This window comes from Taeniopygia guttata, chromosome 5 (genome assembly GCF_048771995.1).
Source record: "Taeniopygia guttata chromosome 5, bTaeGut7.mat, whole genome shotgun sequence".
In the NCBI taxonomy this organism is placed as follows: domain Eukaryota; kingdom Metazoa; phylum Chordata; class Aves; order Passeriformes; family Estrildidae; genus Taeniopygia; species Taeniopygia guttata.
In genome coordinates, this window is record NC_133030.1 from 47075083 (window position 1) to 47098032 (window position 22950).

The 22950-nt window shown below is 36.3% G+C and overlaps 1 long non-coding RNA gene across 1 annotated transcript; it reads right to left on the reverse strand.

Annotated features, from left to right (window-relative positions):
- Nucleotides 1–1536: 1536 nt before the first annotated feature.
- Nucleotides 1537–21939, reverse strand: LOC115495577 (uncharacterized). Its single transcript, XR_012056470.1, has 4 exons — nt 18718–21939; nt 3595–3676; nt 1738–1897; nt 1537–1648 (listed from the first exon to the last, which is right to left on the reverse strand). It is a non-coding gene; the product is annotated as an uncharacterized lncRNA (long non-coding RNA).
- Between the last annotated feature and the right edge of the window lie 1011 nt (nt 21940–22950).

Here is a 22950-nt window from a genome sequence, read left to right on the forward strand (position 1 = left end):
TCTTCTAAGATTTCTATTGAAATTTCACACAGTACACATGTCCTACAAAAACAGCCTCTGTCATTGCATTATAAGTCTTTGGTGACAACAAAAACATGCACAGTAAAAGGTTTTATTCTAACCATAAAATGAAAGAAACTTGGAGTTTAAGAGAAGTTTAGTTTAGTTAATACATATATTTTTAATTAACTCTTTATACATACTAGTGCAGTTTAGCTCTCTGTATAAGGCCTGATATTGAAATAATATGGGCAGAGAGATTCACAGAGATTCTGGAAAATAAAGCTAAGTGGGAGGATGCTTCTCCTATTTTACCTTTCTCCCAGTCCATAGAAAGGGTGATCTCAGCTATGTTCCACATATTTACAGACAAAGAAAGAGGCAGGCTGAAAGACCATTTCAGATCCTGCCTCCCAGCAAAGCCCTGCAGATGGTCCCAGCCAGACATCCTTGTGCAACAGTAGCCAAAACCACACAAATAAGGAGCAAATAAGAACAAAGTGGATCCTAAAAAGCTCCAGAGAAAATCTCACCACACAGCTAAAATATGGTATAAATTTCTTAATGTTTTCCAGAGGTATTTTACATTTAGATTAAATCTCTGAAAAAAAATGACCATTATTAAGCTATTTGTCTTCCATGCACATGCAAAGTATCTAAAATAATTAAAGTTTTAACAGATTTTTCTGCTACTCAAAAAAAAAAAGAGTCACCTTTGACATTAAAATAAATCTCAGAAATTTCACCTAAAATGTAAGCCATTTTTGCTGTAAAATTACCAGTTTCAAAAAAGAGGGGGTGGAAATGTATGTGCTTCCTCAACCATGACAATAGCGTTCCTACTTCATTCTCATAATGTTATGGGACCCCAGGCAGCTCCCAGCCTCATCCTGGAATGATGGCATATTTCATGATTATGTCCAACTCTGGCAGATAAGAGCATTTATATGCTAATAACAGCAATATGTGTAGCTCTAGAATTTCACCATAAGCAGTGAAGCTTTTAATCACAATAAGCCATATGGGCCCAATTTATCTACTTTTTTAAAAATATATATATTATAATACCTACATAGGTGTTCCAAAATGTATTTCCTTTACAACAACTTTTAGGGCCCTGTAAAAGAAGAAATGAATGGGAAATGATGCCTCAGAGGACTGTATTATTAATAAGGGGTGGATTATGCTTAACTTCTTCAAATCAAAAGAGAAAATGGAAGCTATGTCATGATGGCTGTGTGGTGTTTGGATAAACGGAGAACAAGAAGCTATGCCAGGAGCCCACAGAATCATCTTTCCAGAGGAAGCAATAACATACAGCCACAATTAGAATTTGCACAGGCCATAAAGGAACAAAACCCTCTTTATCACTCATCATCCTGCCTGCAAAACTGGTTTTGTCTGTTTCTACCAGTAACTATTAGGAGTATTCCTTTTTTATAGTTGACAGCCCTGTGTATCCAGGTGGTCTCACTGTTTCAATTATATGTTCAGTCAGGTCCCATCTGGCACAGAAACTCTCTTGCAATTTTGCCATCTCTTGCAATTTTGCCATCATGCTGCTCAGGGCTGACTTCAAGAGCACAACAGCGATTTGAGCTTCCCACTATCAGGACTGCTGGACAGTGGCTTGCACTGGGGAAAAAACCTGAAAGAAAGATAGAAAACTGGAATTGAGTTCACTTCATCTTTTGTAGATAAACCACTCAATTTCAGTGAACTTATGTGACATCTCACCTCTCTCCATTAAGTGCCTAAGGATGCTGTGTCCAGCACCCCAGGATAGCTAACAGTTTGAAGTGCTCCCTGTTTTCTTTAACTTATCTGCTGCAGGAGTGCTTCAGGTCACTGTTAGGTCATAACATCTGTGATCTGAGACAGGGGAATTTTCACACAGCTGTATGGAAGGCAAAAGTATTTCAGAAATTAAAAATGTTGTAGGATGCTTTGGAGTTAGAATGATTCTGAAATTATTTTACAGCTTTCAACAGACCAGATCTCAATTTTGTAATTTTTCTTTCTAATTTAATAACGTACACATAACATGAAGTTTGTCACCAGAATTTTTATCAGCATCATAGATACCCTTTCTATCTGAATCTGCTTCCAGTCTTGCCACTTCAAAGCAAAAACTTTATTTCAGATAAAAAATCGGCCAATATTAAGTGCTAAATTCTTTCCAATACATCAGAGATTAAATACTGAAGTACATGCTTCTTTCCCAGAACTAGATAAATGTCAGACATACAAATGCTCATTAAAAAGGTAGGTCACAGACGTCCATGAAATCTTGTTGAATATTCCCCCTTTTGCAGAAATCTAACATTTCTAAAAAGTTTAAAAAACTGTAATATTAAATCCAATCCAAGTTGTTTCCATTAAGCTGTTTAAACCTACCTGATCTCACAATATTGCTGGCCCTGCTTTGAGCACCAGCTCTCCTGAGTACCTCACCACCTGAATTATTTTGTGATCCTATTAAGGTCATCACTTGTATCCTGGACAAATACCACTTTTAGTCCATCAGATACAATATTTCATGGAAGCCATTAAACAAATTAATCCTACTGAAAGTTTGCTAAGTTACTTTCAATATGCAAAAAATGAAGGCATTTTGAAAGGCAAACACAAGAAAGAGAAAATATTGACTTTTGCTCTGAAACATTCATTCACAAATGTGCTTTAAGAATTCTTCATGCCATCTTCTGGGTAAGTTTCAAAAGTATCTTTAATGTCTGGCAGAAATATAAGTAGCAGTTCAGGACTGTTCATGCAAATGTCACAGCTGCACAAAGAATAAAATAAAGAAACCAGATTGCAATGATTTCTTTCTTTTTAACACATGGATCAAATGAAGCATAGCCTGTAATTACATTCCCAGAGAGTAGCACAGATAGAAAAAATTGATATCTATCATTTGGATTATATAGTTACTAATTCAAGTCTCCTCTAGAAAGGATCACCACAGGCAGTGGAAAAAGCTAATACCTGGAAGCTATTATTCTGAGGCAAAGCCTGGTCTTCTCTAAAACCTAATTTTCCTTCATCTCTCTTGACTATGCACGGAAAATCTAGGTCCAGGGAGCTAGGCCATCCTTACAATTTTCCTCCTTGAACTCTACTAATTAGATAATAAGGGTTCCCCCAACCCAAGAGATTCCACTCCTGGCTCTGAGCAGGACCAGCTGGACAGGTGTGCTGTTATTGTCCTTCACACAATTGTTATGTTGACACAACAACAGGTGGAAACTCCACCTCTCAAAGTTCCTTTAGGGTCAGATATTATGGCTATAGATGAGAGCTGTCTTTAAGGCAATCTAGTTCATTCCAGGAATCAATCTATTTCCTCACCAATAAAGATAAAGAAATGTAAAGAAAATATTTTCCTTCCCTTCCCATCTCTTAGACAGAAAATTCAACCTCCTCCAATCTCGTCAGATTCTGAAACTGTATAACATAAATTTTAATTAAACAAATATGGTATTAGAACAAATTTTTACATCCATAGATGAGAAGTGACATTAAAAACTGACTCAAACTACTAAAAGCAGCTATGCCCCAAATGTGCAGCTTAGCCTGACTGCCCATTGCCACCTGAAGCGCCGAGAACAGCTCCCAGTGACTCCTCAGTTCCCCACAGAGAAGGCAGAGTCCCGTCTCCAAGGGCTGGGCACATCTGGAAACAGCACACAGATGCCTTGTTAGTCGGGCTTGCACCACAGGAAAAGCACAGAGAGACCCCCAGAGACCAGCCTAAAATATCAATCACTATCTTCTAACTCCTGCTTCTAAAGCTTTCAGCTACCTTAGTGATTGCAGTGTTATGAGAATCTGGAAAAATCAAAACAGTAAGGCTTACTATTTACTGAACAACAGCAGGGATAGCAGTGAGGACTACACACTGAAAATGTTCAACAAGTCATTAATGCCGTGCTGGAAGATGCTCGGGCACCACAGTGATATAAGGACTAAAGACTTTGACATAATCTGTCATAAGATACACAACAAGATACCTTTGACAATTTTTCAATCCTTAAATCAGCTGTAAGTGCTTGTATAATGTGAGGGAGAATTTGTACTTTTCTGGGTGCAAGCAAAACACTTGGTGTGTAACCACACAGGGTCTTACATATGCAACAACTATGCAGTATACACAGCTAAATTCTGGATATGTTTATTATATAACTTGGTAGAATTAAATGAGAATTTAAATTACAATCCTCTTCCATTTAATTTCCTAATTAGGACACTAAATTTGAACCATTATTTTATGTGAGCAAAGCCAATGAAATTAAATGCATCCTTATTATTTTAAAGAGATAAAATTGTTAAAAATACCTCAAAAGCTCAGAGTAACACAGATTTGAGCTGCTTTTATCTTTTTTTCCTTTGACAGAAAGCATTTCATTGGCAGTACTAGAAACAAAACTGTGCTTGCCATAGTCCAAAGCAGGTCTTGCTTTGCTTGTAATTTTTGATTTGTTTTATCCAGTGTGAAAATTAATTGCAAATTCCTGATGTGATTTAAATGATCAAGTGTGTGACTTTTAGTGTAACTAAATGGTTTAAATGGTTGCACAGATACGGTTGAACCATAGCAAAATCATAGGGGCATTTGAATTGTTAAGGTTATAAGACATCACCAGGTCCAACTGTTATCACAGTGCCACTGAGTTCAACACCTGTGTTCCCAAGTGCCACCCGCATGATTTTTGAACACTTCCAGGGATCTTGCTTCTACCACTTTTCTGGGAAGTTCCAATGCCTGAAAACCATTTAACTGAAGAAATTTTTTCCTAATATGCAACCTAGACCTTCCCTGGTGCAGCTTGAGGCTATTTCCCCTTTTCCCTTGTCACCTGGGTGAGGAGCCAGGGTACATCCTCCTTTCAGGTGGCTGTGCAGAATGACAAGGTGTCCCATGAGCTTCCTTTCGCCCAGGCTGAACGCCCCAGCTCTCAGCTGCTCCAGACAATGCCCCAGCTTTGCTGCCCTCCTCAGGACACGCCCCAGTTCCTCAGGGCCACTCTTGGGGTGAGGGGCCCAAAACTGAGCAGAGGATTGGAGGTGTGGTAACACCAGGGCTGAGCACAGGCACTGCTGAGGAGGGGAGGGTGAGCCTGGCCTTGGCGCACCTGGCATGCAGCCAGTGCCCATCATCAACCCACCACCATACATGGTCTTCTACTTCTCTTCAAAACCATTCATCTTTCTTTCTTCATTTCCAAGTAAAATAAAATAAATACCTGTCCAGCTGTGCTAAAGCCTGAAAACTTTAGCCTAGAAGGAATAAATTTTCCCACTGCTTAGCAAGTGAATTTGAAATGTTAGAGTAGGAACAGTTTTGCTACATTATCTGTAGTGGTCACTTCTGTTCCCATAATGAGAATTCTAATGATAACACAGCAAATTCTGAATTATTTCTGCTCATAAAGATTTGTATTATTACAAATGGAACTACGCAGAACACACAGCCAGGTCTCAGCTGCAGGAATGTCTCAGATTAGACTATTCAAATTACATATATGGAAGACTTACACTGCCTTTGCTCAAAGCAGTCTTTAGGGAAAGGTTTGAATCCTTGCTACTTTTCAGGTTTTTTGTTGTGGGGGTTTTTTTTGGTGGTTTTTTTTTTTTTTTTTGGTTTTTTTTTATAGATAATTCAGTACTTTCAGAATCTTACCTGGCTTGATATTCAGAGCCAGAAAGCAGAGTTTTTCAAGATAAAACTTTCTTTGATGATAACATTTCAAGCCCAAACATTATGCCACTAGCAGAGAGAAAATATTTATCCCAAAGCCATTTATTTATTTTATATTTTAAGAGATTGCAGCCCTTAAGAACTACTGTGCTTATCCTCTCAGAAGCACATACTTGAATGAAAATAGGATGGAATTAAGCAAAATTCAGGGAAGAAGAGCCAGACTCTCCTTTGGTGTAAAGCTGCTGCCAGGGGCCTAAGCTGACATATAGCAGTTGGCAGTTTGGCTTGTGTATTTTTAGTACAAGAAAAAAAATCAATACTTTCAGACTCTGCTTCCATTCTCTTGTGACACAGTGGTATTTAGGAATCTTTCTTTTCAAATATCTTGTAATTGCCTTTGGTAACTAGTAATATGCAAAAGAGAAATGAGAAATAAATCAACAAACTTACTTGTTCAAGCAAAACTTAAGGGCCCAAATAGTCTAGATGACTAAGTGTGTTCTTGTGATTTTATGTCCCTGAGGCTGCAGGTGGGAAGACCACTGCAATTACCAACACACACAAAAAAAAATGTGTCATTGTAGCTTAGGATGAATCAACACCTACTTGTAAAACTTGTAGAAGTAGATGGTGACTATAATTCCCACCACAATCTTTCATTTCTTTCATTTTATACCAGAACCTTTCAAAGCCACCATTAACACACTACAAATCCTACATTTATGTTCTGTTTCCATTATCCAGCCTTTCCTATTTATTCTCTCCACATATGCAAAGATTCTCCTCAAGATTCTCATATGTACAAGTTCTCCTCAAGAAATATTATTTCTTGTTTTATTAAAGACAGTTTTTCCTCCCTTACAGGCACTTGGAACAATACTGCAGAGTTACTTCAGCTTTGTAATTTGGGTACTTCTCTACTGATTCCCCCTTCTATCTCTTCACGGACATGGCATCTCCCAGCCCATTTCTTCTTTAATTTCAAGTGCTTGTTACATCTCAGCCCCTGATCCCAGACTCATTTCCAGCCATGCCATACTTATAACAATACACATTTGTGCCTTGTTTCCCCTCTTCCAGATTGCTCCTCACAGGTGAAGCAGAAATCACCCACCTTTGCAGAGGACTGTTCTTCAAACCCTTCCCCCACCACAAGGGAGGCAATACATTTGCCAGCCAACTGGTGTTATTCAGTAGAGAATATCACTCACACCATTTCAAATAAATCAATTTAACATCAGATTTCTGTTTGTTTTCCTTCTTTAATTACCACAGACTGCACAGAAACAGAGGGGTTTTTTTTTTTTCACACAGGAGCTCACTGAGTGAGCCCTTCCCTCCTGCTTACTGCAGGGACCACAGTCCTCCTTCAGTTTGCTCCTAGTTGTAAGCAAAGCCCCACAGGCACTTGTGTCAGGCAGTTTTACACTGCCCTGATTTTCCTATCACTGCTGGGCCTTTTGGAGCAGCAGTCTGTGAGCAAGGGACCTGCAGTAACAGCAGCAGCAGCTCCTGGCTGGAGACTCAGACCATGGTGGCCTCCACTGCCATTCCAGGAACAGTTCTTCTCTTTTCCTGTGCATCCTTTGTGTCTAAGCTAAGCTGTGCAGGCCCTCACTTCTCATGGGAATAACAGCATGCATTTGTTATATTTCAGTCTGTTGAAAATGTAATAACTTCACCTATAAGCTAAAAAGGAAAAATTGCTCTTAATAGAGAATCCTTACTTATTAAAGCAAAAGAATTCACAGTGTTTGCTAGCCAATCATCCTTAAACTGAGCATTCATGTAAAATTTGCATACATATTTGAACATGTATAAAAGTGGCATCACTCTTCTAACTGATACTGTGCCTTCAATATCACATGAGGATCAGTATGCTTATTGAAATGCTGTGGATATATTCTTTCCCCATCTCAAGGAACAAGAAAATGAAAAATAAAGTAATATAGTGCTAAATTTATTCCTCAAATTAACACTTATATTTGCCTTGATTTTGGATCACTCAAGAAAGCAGTTATTAAAACTTTTCTGTTTATTAATTTGATTTTTGGATTTCATTCTTATAAAAAGCTAAAGACAGGCTTCCTAATTTTATTTCTTGAGAATAAACAATTTCCTTTTTCTTATATTCCCATAACATATTTACCCCTTATTGGAATAGAGAAAAGAAAAAAAAAGTATTTTAAGTAAGGACTTTTTTACTTTTCTAGAATATAAGCAATAAATTTAAAATCACATTACCTTAAATATGTTCATATCTCTAAGACGCAGAGAAATTAAGAGAAGGAAAAAAGTGAGAAAATAACTGCACAGCAGACAAGTGATGCCAATATTCTACTATATTTTGTGCTTTTGCTCGCAAAGGCAGATTAGTATAAATTTAATTTTGCACTAGCTCTGCAAAGCTGTGACTCCTAGGGAGTATGATTCTAGGGAATATGATTAATTTGAATTATTTAGATGCTGCATGAATAGCACCAAACCAGTTGATTGCATCTTGATTGAGTTACATCCTATTTGTGTGGTTAAATGTAGCCAGTGTAATTATTCTTATATAAAGACTAAATAAATGCATTCTTTTGATAAGAAATGGTGTCTGTGATTTTTCATTTGTATCATGTTATTAAAGATTTTGCTTAGGATACAATGAAATCTGGCTAAAGGGGGAAAAGAAAAATAATTTGCTGAGCACCAATGCTTCAATTAATTAAGTTCTGTTTCTGCAAAGAGCCGTAAGTGAAAGACTCAAACTACTATGTTTTGTAGATGAATGATCAGCAAATGGTGAAAGTCATCTGTCATGGTCTAGTTTTGTAGCCTGACAAGAAGAATGAAGCTAGCATTTTCTGAATTCATAAAACAGTTTGGGTTGCAGTTTACATAACATCCACATTTAATTAGAGTGGAACCAGTGGAGACATTGAATCTCTCTTCAGTCTGGCAGTAGGGTAAAGGGCTTATCATCTGTCCTTCACAAAAGGTTAACACAAAGTGCATACATGTTTTCATGTCATCTAGCCCTTGGTTCAATCACATTCTCAGCTTAATGTAGTGAGTGAACATTTCTGCAGTCAGAATTTCTCATTACAGGGATGTTATTATTCTAGGGGTTTAAGCACTCATTCAATTCACTCGGTTATTCTGCCAGGATATCCTTTGCCAAATGAGACTCTAGAAATAAAACATTTCACTGCACTGTGTTAGTAGAATGAAAACTCATTCTTTCTCTTGGTCTTGTTTTTCTTTTAGAAGAAGAAAAATTATTCCATGGTGTCAGATAACTATGTCACTGGGGACAAGGCCTCTTTGTAGCAGGTTGTATTTTTTTCTTGTCTACACTGCTCATAGCACTGTGCCAATATCATAACTGCATTTCTGTGAAGCAGCTTTGCTTATCCCAGATGCATAAATAACTTGCAGAGACCTGTTATTCATAAGCAGTGTTATTTACAGATCCAGAGCACCTGAAAATGAAGGGACAAACATTTGAGAGCTCAGGGTAAGCTTGAGAGTCTCTCAATTCATAGTAACATGCATATAGAAATAGCTTATGCAGGCTTTGTGGCTACAGCTGTGTTTCTTTAGTTATACCTCCACCACTTCCTCTTTATTTTAATTATATAATAATTTCTATGTTATGTATATTGTCAAAATATACACGAGTCTCTTACACACACACATACATGTAAATAAAAAGCTCTATCACCCAAGGCAAAATGCTTTTAAGTAAAATCCATGGATTTTCAGGCAATGGTTCAACCAAACCATTGGAACCTTTGGAAATTTTTTCTAAACAATCAAATATTAGACATATGCTTTATAAACATGTGCTTAAATATGGGGGTTTTTTAACAGTGCATATGATCATGCACTTTATGTTGGACAGAGGGATCTTTTACATCTTTTCAGTTCCATCAGAGGCAGAGAACTACTATCTTTTGTAGCTCAGACAAGAAAGTTGTCCTAGTTCCATGTGAGATTAAAATCTTTTAACCCCAATATGAGTTACATATGTCACAACACAGAGTCTTGTAGCAATCCTGCAGCAGTGTTACAGAAAGACTTACTTCTGATATGAATACAAAAGTCTGCTTAACTCTGTTTTTCTTTCCTCCATTCAAATTTGATATGAGCATTAGATATTTAGTTTAAATATGAGACAGACAGCTAAACCAAAACCTCACAAATGCCATTACAAAGGAATTCATGCAGGGCTCTTCTCCAAGGACTGCAGAGCCTCTTGTGTGCTCCCACAGATGAAGATCAGCCAGCTCAGCTACAGCTGGCCCAGCTTCCCCAGCCAACACCAACTCATTTTTGCTCCTTTTTTTTATCAGTGACCATTATCAAAGACATAGAGAATTTTAAGTTCAGTAGTAACTACCCACAAGCCAAGTCTTAGCTTTTAGCATTGAAATATTTTTGGCCACTGCGCCACTTAGAAAGCTGCACCAAACTAAATGAAGATGCCACGTCTCCAAATGTAAAGATTAAACTTCTTTTAGATGAAAGAACCCGTGGCAGCTAAATGTCTTCTTTAGCATAGATCCCTCCTGACTGAGGAATAGAATATTCCTGGTAAATCTGTTGGCATTAGGAAACAATGCTATGTATGGATATGTATGGATCACTGAAATATAACACTTGGTTTCTTTGGGATCTATGCACATCATTTACAAAAGCAGGCAAAAAGTACTCATTTCAGCCAGGCAAAATATTCTACAATATTTTTCTTATTACATACTTGTCTTGCAACCATAATAAAAAATTATTTCATTAAAAATTTACCTCTGATTCTTGAAGGCTATAACAAAACCAGTTCTGTTCAGAAATGAAAACTGCACCTCCTAAAAAAATTACAAAAACCCACACAAACATGCAATACTGTCATGCTTCTGCACACTGATCATAAACCATTGTACAGTTATCAGTTATATTACCTTTCCATCCACAGCACTAACATGAAAGGGCAACAGTATGAAGCATTTGCAGAAGTCTTTCAGATTATTCCAGTGCACAATTCTTACAATACTTTTCAGCTGCTTCTCTTCACAAGCCACGTAAAGGCCACCTTGTCTCTAGAACTACCATGAGTATCCTTTCTGTCCTCTGATCTGCACTTCAAAAACATCATTTCATCTTTACTGAGATTACCTAGCTACCATATAGAAACCTTAATTGTAGGTAACTGTAAGACCAATTCTCAAAAAGACAGATAATTGTCACTGGATTCTTCAGCCACATATTCCATTCTGTCCTGTTTAACTGATCTCTTTTGTCCTCAGTGGAATTTCAATGGTATATCTACTTGCAAAAATTAGAAACCAACAGTTGCATGTATGTTTTGATGAAGAAGCTGTAGAGCAGGATGGAGAGAGACTATTTACAAGATCATGGAGTGATAGGACAAGGGAGAATGGATTCAAACTGAAAGAGGAAAGGTTTAGATTAGATACATGGAAGAAATTTTTTACTGTGGCAGTGATGAGGCATTGAAACAAGTTGCCTTGAGATTTTGTGGATGCCCCATCCCTGGCAGTGTTCAAGGCCAGGCTGGATGGGGCTTTGAGCAACCCAGTCCAGTGGAAGGCATCCCTGTCCATGACCGCAGGGTTGAGACCTGATGATCTTTAAGGTCCCTTCCAACCCAAACCATTCTATGATTCTGTGATTCTGTGATTTTTGAAAGAGCAGCAAAAACATCCAAAGGATTAAGTTTTTCTCATATGCTTGTCCTCAAATCTTTCACAAAAAAAAAAAAAAAAAAAAAAAAAGTAATAAATAGAACAAGACAGACATATCTTTATATATCTTTACATATTTGTTTGGGTCATGTTCAAAAGTTCAGTTGCACGAGACTCAACTGCTTTTAAACTTTTCAAGGAAGCAGGTTATTGTGGCATTATTAGAAGACATTCCAAGGGAGCAAAAAAAAAATTGGTATCTTGAAGACTGACTTCACCTTTAAATCAATATTGAACCACCTTCTGAAAATGCTGAAATTTTATGATCTAATGGAGAGACTGTGCTTTAAATAAAATGTAAAATGAAGTGGGATTTAGAGGTAATGAGACAGATCATAAAAATCCTGAAAATCACAGTTCCAAAAAGAAAAAAATATATGGACAAGGTGGTTTCTTTCTGATCTCTTAATCTTAAACAATTGGCAATGTAGTAATGGGGGTGAGGAGAAGGAATCAAAATGCTTTAAAATGAAAGCTAACAAAGCAGCAACTGCCTTCAGTAAATTCAAAGAGCCCTTGAGGCTGTCTCCTGTATTCCCATAACATTACGTTTTAAACTGTTTGCTCGTCCACAGAAGCTGGAAGCTTATTTGTTCTGAACAAATGGCTGAAATTCTCAAGCCAATACTGTGATTTAGTGCCAAGTGTCACAAAATGCACAAAAAAAATAAGGGAGATGGGAACCTTGTTGAGGCCTTCACTATTTTGCTTTGTGTAAACTCTCATCATTCCCTTTATGTCTACAGTTTTACTAGTTTTAAGAGAAAAGGCCAATTACTCCTGCAATTATTCCATGTTTATAATAAAACAGCAAACTGCACTCGTTCTAGTTCAGTAAGGAAGGGCAATAACTGACAATTTATGTCCATCAGTGTTGCAACAGCGTGACTCTGCTAAAATTTTCTAATTCTAAACATGGAGCCATTTTCAGTTCTCAGAAGGCCTGTTGAGGAGGGATTCAGTGTGGAGATCATACCAGATCAGAAATTTAAAGTCACTTGACTTCCATAGCTAGTCTTCCTGTGCATAAGCTAATAGGTGTTCTTCTTTGGGCTTCAGCCTGTTCATCACCCACTTCCCCATCACAGGACAAGAGTGTCCAGAGCAGCAAGAGAAGTTTTGAAAGTGGCCATTCTCCATTTGTCCCATGGGTTCTTGCTCCTCTCACCTATGCCAAGTTAAGATCCAGAAGGTCCTGTCACTGGGAAAGAATAGGGATATTTCTCAGCTGCCTCTGGCTCTGATCTTATCAAAGCTCCTGCCACAGCCAGCTTTGACCTTCAAACCCTGCGCCAGAGAAAGGGCAATGTACTCAAAAGTGGTCATAGAAAGAGGTTATCTAGTACACACCTTACAGCTCTGCCCCAAGGCAGGACCAGCCATATCTGATTATTTCAATCATTCAGCCATCTGTATCATTTCTATATCTATATCCTGTACCTTATATGCAATCTGTAGATATTTATTTAATCACTTTCCTTCTATTGTTCAGACCACACTTAGCAAACTGGAGTTTGATAGCCTTCTGAAATACAACCTTCTGAGCTTTCCCTTTTCAATTGGCCTGAACAAGGCTCTTCAGTAATACCAGAATATTCTGTATCAATTTCTTGGCATTTGGCTCATCACTGTCCAGCATTGAGAGAGTAGAGTTTTGAGGTCATATTTTCTTTCTCTATTCTGCTCTGCCCAGGCAAGCCAGGCTCGTTAGCTTTTCTTCCATTCTTTTCTATATTTTAAAAGTGTAACATCATCATATGTGGAACAATGGCTAGCTGAAATGAATCCAACTACTCTGGGCCTTTAATGCATATCTGTTGACATTTGTTCTCCTGAGATTGCAGACACCTCTGTTTCTCATCAGTTTTAAATAAACTAAGCCATTTCTCCTGTATTGAGATGATGGTTTCCCTTAAAGTAATTATATCTTATCACAATACTGAATAAATCTGACCAACTATCTTGTTGCCTTGCACTTAATCACCCTCTGAGCAAGGTTAAACCTTCATTGCAGCAAAGACATTACCCCATCCCAATGTATTTCTGTTTTGTATGTGCTCTACAGCTGGAGTCAACAGATAACATCATTTATAAATGTCAGCTTGAGTATAATCTATCTGACCCAGCTCAAATCTTTTTGGTCACAGTACAGTTTTTAAGCATTAAACCCCAGGAGGAGATCTCCGTTCTTCACATGCAGGTAGGAAGGCATGAAGTACAAGAAAATTATAATTTACTTCTCAAGGGAAACAATTTCCTTTCTTCTGAAATCAATCATAGTGGCATTCATGTGAAGAAATAGCATGCAACTTCTTTTTCTTTTCTGTATATTCTGTTTGTGCATTTTGAAGGAGCATTTACAAGCCAGAAAATTATTTTCAAATCATGAGAACACCAAAGCACAAGAGATAGATGACTTAGCTACTTAGTACTTAGTTGTCCAAATCAAGGGGCATCTACATAGACTTTCGAGCAGCTCAAAACCCTGAGCCATAAAAAGGAAGAAAAAAGCAATTTCAACAATTTACCTGTAGTATTTGATGCTCTTTTTTAATTGTGAGAACCAGCTTAGGCAAAATTTATGAAAGTCCTTAGGATGTGACTCAGTTTTTCTATACATGTTTGGTCTGCTTCTTTTTACTTCAAGCTTTACATGTTTTGCCAAACTTGTAAAGGAAGAAGCACTCAGATTAAACAGATTGAAAAAACATGCTCTATCTCCAAGAGGTCATCAATATCACAAAAAATCCTATTTTCTTGAGATAAGTGTTCAAGTTTAAATTATACTAGATTACATTGAATAAAACCTTTATCTGCTGCAGTAAAGTCTCTTCCTTTTTTTTCTTAATTCCCTGATATCGCTAGCCAGGGACATGTTCCATAGAAACTATCAATTTCCAGATTTATATTTGCATAGCAGTGAAAAACAATTTGACCTTAGAAATAAAATTAATAACTGATTCTCTATGCATTGTCATAAATGTCTTACATATATTGTGCTACATTGGGAAGCCTCTTAATAAATCCTTTTTGCTACCATTATGAAGAATAAGAACTTGACTTCTCAAGCCCACAAAATGAGGGATGTCATGTAGTGTGTAGAGGAACCTGATTAGTACAGAGTAGGCTGAGAATCTACAAGAAGTGAATGACAAAGTGTCTAATATTTCTGAGCCCATTGAAACACCTGTGGGTTTAGGATATAGATTTTTTTTCTACTTATCCCTTTGTTCTTATATATGCACACTTGAGGAGGAAATTCATGCAGCTGTCAGTCAAATCCCTTAAGATTTTGGGAAGATTAACTGAGCCATTAGGGAGATTAATCTTTAAACACTTATACTGCCTTTTCAGCCTCAAATGTCAATGCCAGGCAGATGGGCTGACAATTTTTGCAGCAAGGGATACCTAAGTACCAGTGTCTCAGTTTCCTTGTAGTCCATCTAATCACGATTCATAGAAAGATATATTGAGACATACTGCATAAAAAATCCGTATGTCCCAGAAAGGAACCAGCTCTCACCAAATTAATTAAGACAACTGCTTCTGAACAACACTTAAACGCAAAGCTGCTGATTAGTTTTAGGAATAATCTACTGTTTTTCACAGAACTTTTTTCTTTCACTTTAGGAGCTTGAAGGGCGCACTCTCCACTACAGTAATTCCACTGAATAATATTGAATTCCTAATTTTTAGAAAAAAAGAAGCTGAGGGGGAAAAAATAGATAAATATATTCTATGTACTTGCAGACTTGGTAATAATATAAAGATGCTTCTCTGCTGCAAGTCTTATATAACATATAATCACACTATGCAATCTGAAATTATATACATAAAAAATAATGCAAATATAGACCTGCAGAATGCAGATGACATATTTCAATATTAGTTAAAAAAAATCGTTAGCAATATTCAAGGTATTCTCTTACTTTCCAAATACACATAAAATTCAGGAGAGATGGGCTGTAAAACAATTCTTTTTTCATCATATCTATAGCCTTTACTTTGGACTTGCTATTACATGAGTTTATTTACCCATGTGATGCAAATAAACAGGGTGCCTAGATGCTTCCAGTTCCTTCCTTTCTTCCTTCCCTGCAGGACAGAGAAAATTCTTATTTTCATAGATAGAAATTATTAAGTAGCTAGAGGAGCTGTTAGTGTTGAATTTTCCAAATTAGATTTAGTGTCATGTTCAGACTATCACATTGTATACCAGGATAGATAAAAGGAATATCTCATTTTTAACCTGAAAAAAATGCAAATTTAGAAGAAAAAAAAGCACATAAAGGTGTCCTGCAGGAGTAGTTTGCTTTCTTAGTGTCAGGACACAGCAGACCCACCTACATGTACTGGCAGCTGATCCTCCATTTCCATGTGTGAATTCACTGGCACGCTGGGCAGTGCCAGGAAGCCAAACAAACACTGCCAATCTCACTGCTCAGGGGCCATGGCTTCATGACAGAAGTGAGCATAGAAGATCTTTTCTTTTCCCCTATCCTGCATGACGTGGGACCATTTACAAGAAGCTTATCCCAAAACAAGTTTGAAGATGCTTAAGAGGAGATCATAACTCACAAAGATAAACTGAGGGGTTTTGTCAGAGATAGAAAACCAGACTCGGAACTAGAATGAGAAAGGGAAGTCAGATGTCATCAACTCAATTTCTCTGTGACTATAATCCCATATTGGTGATGTACATAGATTTCTACATAAAAAAGGGAATCAATAGGAGCCTTGTAAATGTCTGCATAATTTTTCACATACCTTTTTACAATTCGACACACTGTTACGGAGTTTTCTAACCTTATTTTTCTGAATAATCATTTACCCTAAGAAAACTTTTTATTTACCTCTTATGAACATCATAACACTTCCATCTTTATTTTGAATTTACCATATGCTTAGTGTTTTTCTCACATTGTTATCTGCCAATTTCTGAGATACTACAGGTATTTTAAATTTCAAAAATTTTCTTTTTTCTGTACTTGCTCTGACAAAGTCATATCAGCATTGAATTTCTGAACTGCATCACATTTGTAATGTGATATAGGGAGTAAACCTGGGATTAGCAACACCCAGACTGGCATAGTTCTAATATTATTTTTTGAGTGATTTCAGACAAATTGAATACAGCAAGAAAAAGGAAATTATATATATATAAATATATATAAATAATATATATAAAAATATATATAAATTATATATATAAATATATATAAATAATATATATATATTATTTAGCCCAGCATTTCAATATAGAGTTGTGTTAGGTGCTATATGTGTCGATGCACACATATCTCACCTAACACAAAGGAAATAACACATAGTTATGCTTAAATGCTTTTCTTGTCCACTTCTTTATGAAAGTCTCTTAATGATTCTTTTATTTCTCAGTTAGTTAAAAACCCAAGTAACCAAGTCATTGTACTGAGCATTTTACTGTGACTCACCACAGAGAGATGTATGAAGGTGTCATTTTCCCTCTCTCTCTACCTCAAATAGTGAAGCATAGACAATCAAGGTCACCAGGGAAACTCCTCTCCCAGATTTCAATTCATTCTAGCCCAGCTTTAAGTGGAATACTTTAAAAATTAAGACACATTTTTGAAAGACTGTCTCTCAATGTCATAAAAGAACTTACATTCATGAAGAATATAAGAATTTTAAAAGTAATGAAAAAAGAACTCTAAGAACTTGGAATTCTCCCAGAAAAATGACAAAATATGATACAAAGAAGATGGCAGATTATTGAATAAAATCCTTCTGTGAAATACTAGATATTATATTAACAATATCTTAAATGACTGAAAACAAAAAAAAAATATTAATTTTTAAAAGAGCAACTTTAAAACATCCAGTTTGACATTACTGTTTTCCATATTTTTTTTTTTTACCCCAAATAAAAACTAGCTGAATGGTAAAATTGGAACCAAGAAAAGGGAAAATAAAATAAAAACAATAGGTATTCAGCTGAATACTAGGCCTTTCTTTCTATCCATTTCAGTGATGCCTGTATAACTTCCATCAGTGAAGCCAAATAACTTTAAACCTTCAGAGAAAAAGTAGAAGGGGAAAAAAATCACAGTTTATATTTCTTTTTTATACAATTGTGGGTCTGGAGCTTAAATCCACTACAACTACATCATTTTAACAGCTTCTAAGACACACAGTAATAGCTTCCCATCAGGAATAATTGTTTTCTTAGTCTAGTCTAACAATCCTGTGGTTTGGGCTAGACTTCTTTATTATTTTTCATTCTTTTTTTTTTTTAATTTTAAAGATACCTGTTTCTTTTGGTCTAAGACCAGTTAGTTTTATTCTCCCAAGAATAATAGTTTTATTCTCTCAAGAATAATATGACTTCTGCATCTTCAAAAGAAGCTACTAATGAATTAAATTTTTTACCAATGAAAAATCAAGAAGACATCACAGAGCTAGTTGAGATGGGTATATATTAGGATATAAGAAGGCTGTTTCCATATTTTTAAAAGTTAAATATGGTACACTCATATTCAAACACTGATCTTGAAAGGCCTTTGCAGCTAGACAAGGACCAGTGGTGCCTGCAACCACAGGAAAAAAATGTGTATAAAAACAATATAGCAGCTCATCATCAGAACTTTTATACATTTTATTTCCAAAAGACTGGTACAAAAGAGCCAAATTAAGTATGAAGAGAAGCTCCGGGAAATGGAAAAAACATCACAGCTATTCTCAGTTTCAGGGAATGAGCAGTATTCCCACCTCTACCTTCTGAATGTAGCAACAGCCATAACAAATATTTTGGTAAGTTCTGAAAGCCCAGACATCATTTCAAAACCCCAATACAACCTGAACATAAAGTAGCAATCTCTGAGAAAGAATTCACTAGAAATATAAACTCACAAATGTATAAAGGAAATGAGAAAGACATAACCAATTATGGCTTCCTTGTGTTGCAACACTCTGCATTGTGTGGCAGAAAGGATAATTCCTTATACACTGCAAGCCATCAGAGTTTAACAGATTGCATTCTGGAGTGCGTTTCAAATTGTTTTTCAATTTTTCATTATTAAGGAGGAAAAAGCCAGGAATAAATATTTATATAATAAGTGTTTTGACTTACGCCTAAATAATAAAGCAATATTGATGTAAGATATTATGTCCAAATATGAATTTACTCTTTCAGAAGTTTATTCTGCTTAATATAATAGTCATGAATGCTTTGACCTCCAGTATGATTATAAGAAAAATACCAGAGTAAAACAGCTGATTTACACTTACCAGAAAGATAAATAGATGCATGTATGAGAGAGAAAAAATATAATTCTGTGGAGCTATTATCTAAATTCTCCTTATTCCAGGTCTCCCATTTGACAAGTGGCAGTCATTAACAACTGGGAAGAAAGACAGCAGACGTGCTTCAACAGACATCATGGAAAATTTCTGTCAGAATTAAAGGATGCTCTAAAAATGTCACCTCCGGGGAGCACATTATGTACCCACTGATTTTCTTTTTCCCTTTGATTTGAAAGGTTTTGAAGACTAATGAGGGCTCAAATATGCAGACCTGAGTCATGCTTCTCTCTTTACTTAAGCAATTAAGTTGTCTGTCAGCCTCAGTTACACAGTTTTACAAACAGTTAATATTCAGCACAGAAGCAGAGATGCTGGATGGAAAAAAAAAAGGAAAAAAAAAAAAACCCAAGAGCATCTTGACTGTCCTATAGCTATTAGAAAAGCAGCAGAAGCACAGACACATTTCAAGTGAGCTTCCTTATGCACAGGCATAAATACAAAAACATTAATTTGCAACAGCCAAGACAGCTGCTTCAAATACACTTTATGCAGCAAGGCAACAGTGGCACTGCTTCTCCATCCTTTATACTCCATCCTGGTATTCCCCTGCCTCTGAGGAATCATCCTCTGGCTTTCCCTGAGGCAGGATTAGCCAGATAGCACAGACAGCCTGTGGGTGTGTGTCTCTCTGTGATATCAGAAGGAAGTTGAGTATCCAAAAGTCTTTGGTTTACAACTGTATCAGTTGATCTTCTGAAGTACCTTACTCTTCCTACATGCTTAAGCTTACACCTACATGCACAGCCTGTGATCAGAGGGTCAAGATAACCTACAGGCAGATCTTTACAATGGCTTGCTTTTAGCCAAATAATAGTTTTGGCTTTATATGTTCTTTGAGTCACCTGTTAAAATTTAAGCAACTTTAAATGAAATTTTTCTTCTTTGTAATTCTCAATTTATTTTATTTTTACACAGAATGTAGGGCACCTGCCTTTGATGAGTTATTGCTAAGGCAGGAGGACCATGTAAAGTGAATGTGTCCGTGATCTTTTGCAAGGACTATTTCATCTGCTTGCAAGTGTTGCCATTAAGACATATGGAAAGATACAAGGAGTATGTTTTTTCTTTCATAACTCCCACATCATTTCCATAAAAAAATGAACTGATGAATGTGTTCTTAGAGTTAAGGAATTTATCTTCCCAGAACTAAATCATTATATTTTTAAATGAAAGTTCACCCCGTGTTCTTTCACCAAGCATCCGTACTCTGCTGCACATATAAAGAAATGAGACAGAGTCAGCAATCTCTGCTGCCATCTTCTGCTGTTACTTTCCATGCAGCCAGTGAACAAGGGACAGAAACATTGAAATCTCATTCTTTCTGCAAGTGAGTGTTACAAATGAAATTCTATAAATCAATAATCAAAGCTCTGTCACACAATCAGAGAAATTTGGGAAGAAAATGTTTCTGAATCACACTCAATCACTTTTATAGCACAGAATTATTCATTATGATATGTGCTCTGATATCTCTCATAACAAGTTTTATATCCTCAACAGAAGCTTCTTTCTCCTAGCATTTCCTTACAGGCAGAGACATTTCTGCTCTGCCTCTAAGAATCCCACGGGGTAGAGATTCCCCCTCTAAGTACCTCATATTATTTTAATGGGACACTAATCCACTCAATCCAGTTTTTGAAACAATATAGGTGTTGGGGCATAGTCATTGAAACAATAGAATATTTTTCCCCCTTCAGTAAAAATTTCCTCAGAGATGTTTATTATTCCTCATTTTCTCAATGTTTGGTGACAGGTCAAACATTATCAGAATGATCTCTTCAGAGAGATGTAGCTTGTTTGCTTCCCACTGTCCTAAATTCTTAACCTATATTCTGAATATGGGTAAAATAAACTACATTTACTTTTACCCTTTTTAAGTATTTCTATTTTGTGCTTAAGTCCTTATCCCCTCCCTCATTACCACTCTTTTCTATAGTCCTTTGATATTTGAGATTGTCAGCTTCTGTGTATACTCATCCAGACCATTTCTGCTGCCTGATAACCATAAGCAATTTATCTTCATTCACTTCACTAAATCCCATGTGTTTCCTCTTTCCATCAAATCTCAGTCATCTATTGCACTGCATCTTCTGCAATGAGATCATCAGCATATACAATATGGATTTGCACCAACTGTTCAAATTTTCTAATAGCCTTACCAAGAAACACAAAGGAAAAAATCTGCTGCTAACCTGCAGTGTCAGAGCTATCAGATAGTTGTATCTTCCTAACAGTTTAATTAAAGATTCCAAAGTTTTATGACTTTTGAGTGCAGATAAGACTTCATCACATGCCTTTTTGAAGGGAAAAAAGCACAAATATTTTTGCAACATTCCTCCTTATTTAATGGAATAAATACATAGAACATAAGTATAACTAGAATAACAGAACAATCAAGAATCAGGTGGGCATTTTCCTTTGATTGTTCTTCTCAATGTTACCCTGTTACCCCTAGATTTTTAGTCCTCTTCTTGTTCTTATATATATAGATTTACACATTTCCCATCAGGGGACTAAAATTTAAATTTCAGCTATCATTTTTATCCTTCCTCAAGTACACAGAACGGCATTTTTTCAGATGCAGACAGGAAATAAGTATTAAACTTAGTCTTCAATCCAGCAAGAAGTTAATATAGAAATTTCAATCTATGTCCTAGAGGAAAAAACCTTGATTGTTGCCACATGCAGTGTAGAGATTCCATGACAGATTTTAGGGACTTTCTAAACATATCCACTCTTCTCAACTCTTGCACTATGACAAGCTTATATAAAAATAATGTCTTTTCCCCTCTCTTTACTGTATCCTTTCTTGTTATCATGCTGTGCTTCAAAAGAAACATTTCTCATTAAACTTTGTCACTGGTTGTTGCATCCCATTAGTATTAAGTTTTTTATATTTCCTGCATTATCTGTTTTTCATAATTCACACTTAAACTATCTCTGCCACATAAGCTATAGAACCTTTGTGACCACATCTTTAGAGATAAAAAGGATAAAATTCTATATCATCAAGCATAAAGTATCCCCAAAGGATTTGAATAAAGAAACACAAGTTAATGAAAAGCCACATATCATTTTTTAATAGCATTATAAGCCAATATTCTGCCCTTCTTCTCTTTAATTCCTCAGACTCCCTGTTAAACAATTTCATCCTTTCACTGGACATTTCAGAAATGTGGTCCACAATGGTTTCTGTGACCTTGGTAATCAAAATAATTTTTTGTTCAGACCCCCTTTTTTTCTGCCCCTTCACAATTACTGCAGCAAGAACCTACCCCTTGTACAGCTCTTGGTACCTAAAAATATCTTCTACTTCTTTCTATCTTACATGCAGCATCATTCTGCTTTATTGTAGAATTCTCATTTAAAATATATTTGGAAAATATGTATTAGTCTTACTTGCTTAATATCTAATCTTTTTCTCTTTAAATCTAAACTCTATTAAATTGTTCCTGACTACAAGCCTTATCTATGTAAGGAGACATTATTCAGTGGGAATGTTCTGCTTCATTTGTTGGGCTTAGATTAAGAGACAGGCAGAAGTAATAAGAAATGGAAGAATGCTGTCTTTTGTGGGCAAGAAGAAAAAAGGGCTTTGTCATGATTGCATTTAATTTTGTTAGCATTTCTGTAAAAATGACACTTATTCTTTCAAACACATTCCTAGACCACAATTCCTATGTCCAGTGTAGTATGAGAAACAATGAAATGAGACAGCAAGTAAAAGAGAGTAAGTAAAAGAAACAAAACAACATATGCACAGCTTTTTAGCATCTGTTCAACAACACAATTTGTTTCTTGTCTGTAAGAAAAATAAATGTAGGAGTTGGAAGTACACTCTGTGTGACCTGCAATAACCAGGGAGTTTGGGAACATGGTACATCCTGGTCACTTGTGTCAGTGCATCTTGTGGGCCTGTCACCACAGAACTGCACACTCAGGCCTCAATAGCAAGTGAGTCCTTACAGTTGTAGTCTTGTGGAAACCAGACTTTTGTTCTGAAATATCTTTGGTCCTGAATAGCTTATCATCCACTGTGGTCTTCCCTGAATACTTAAACCTCTGCAGAAATGACGACCACACTTAGAGCAACATCATTTTAAAAAGCAGAAGAATGATCTCTGTTTTCTCCTCCTGTTTGTTCTGAACTCTCAAAAA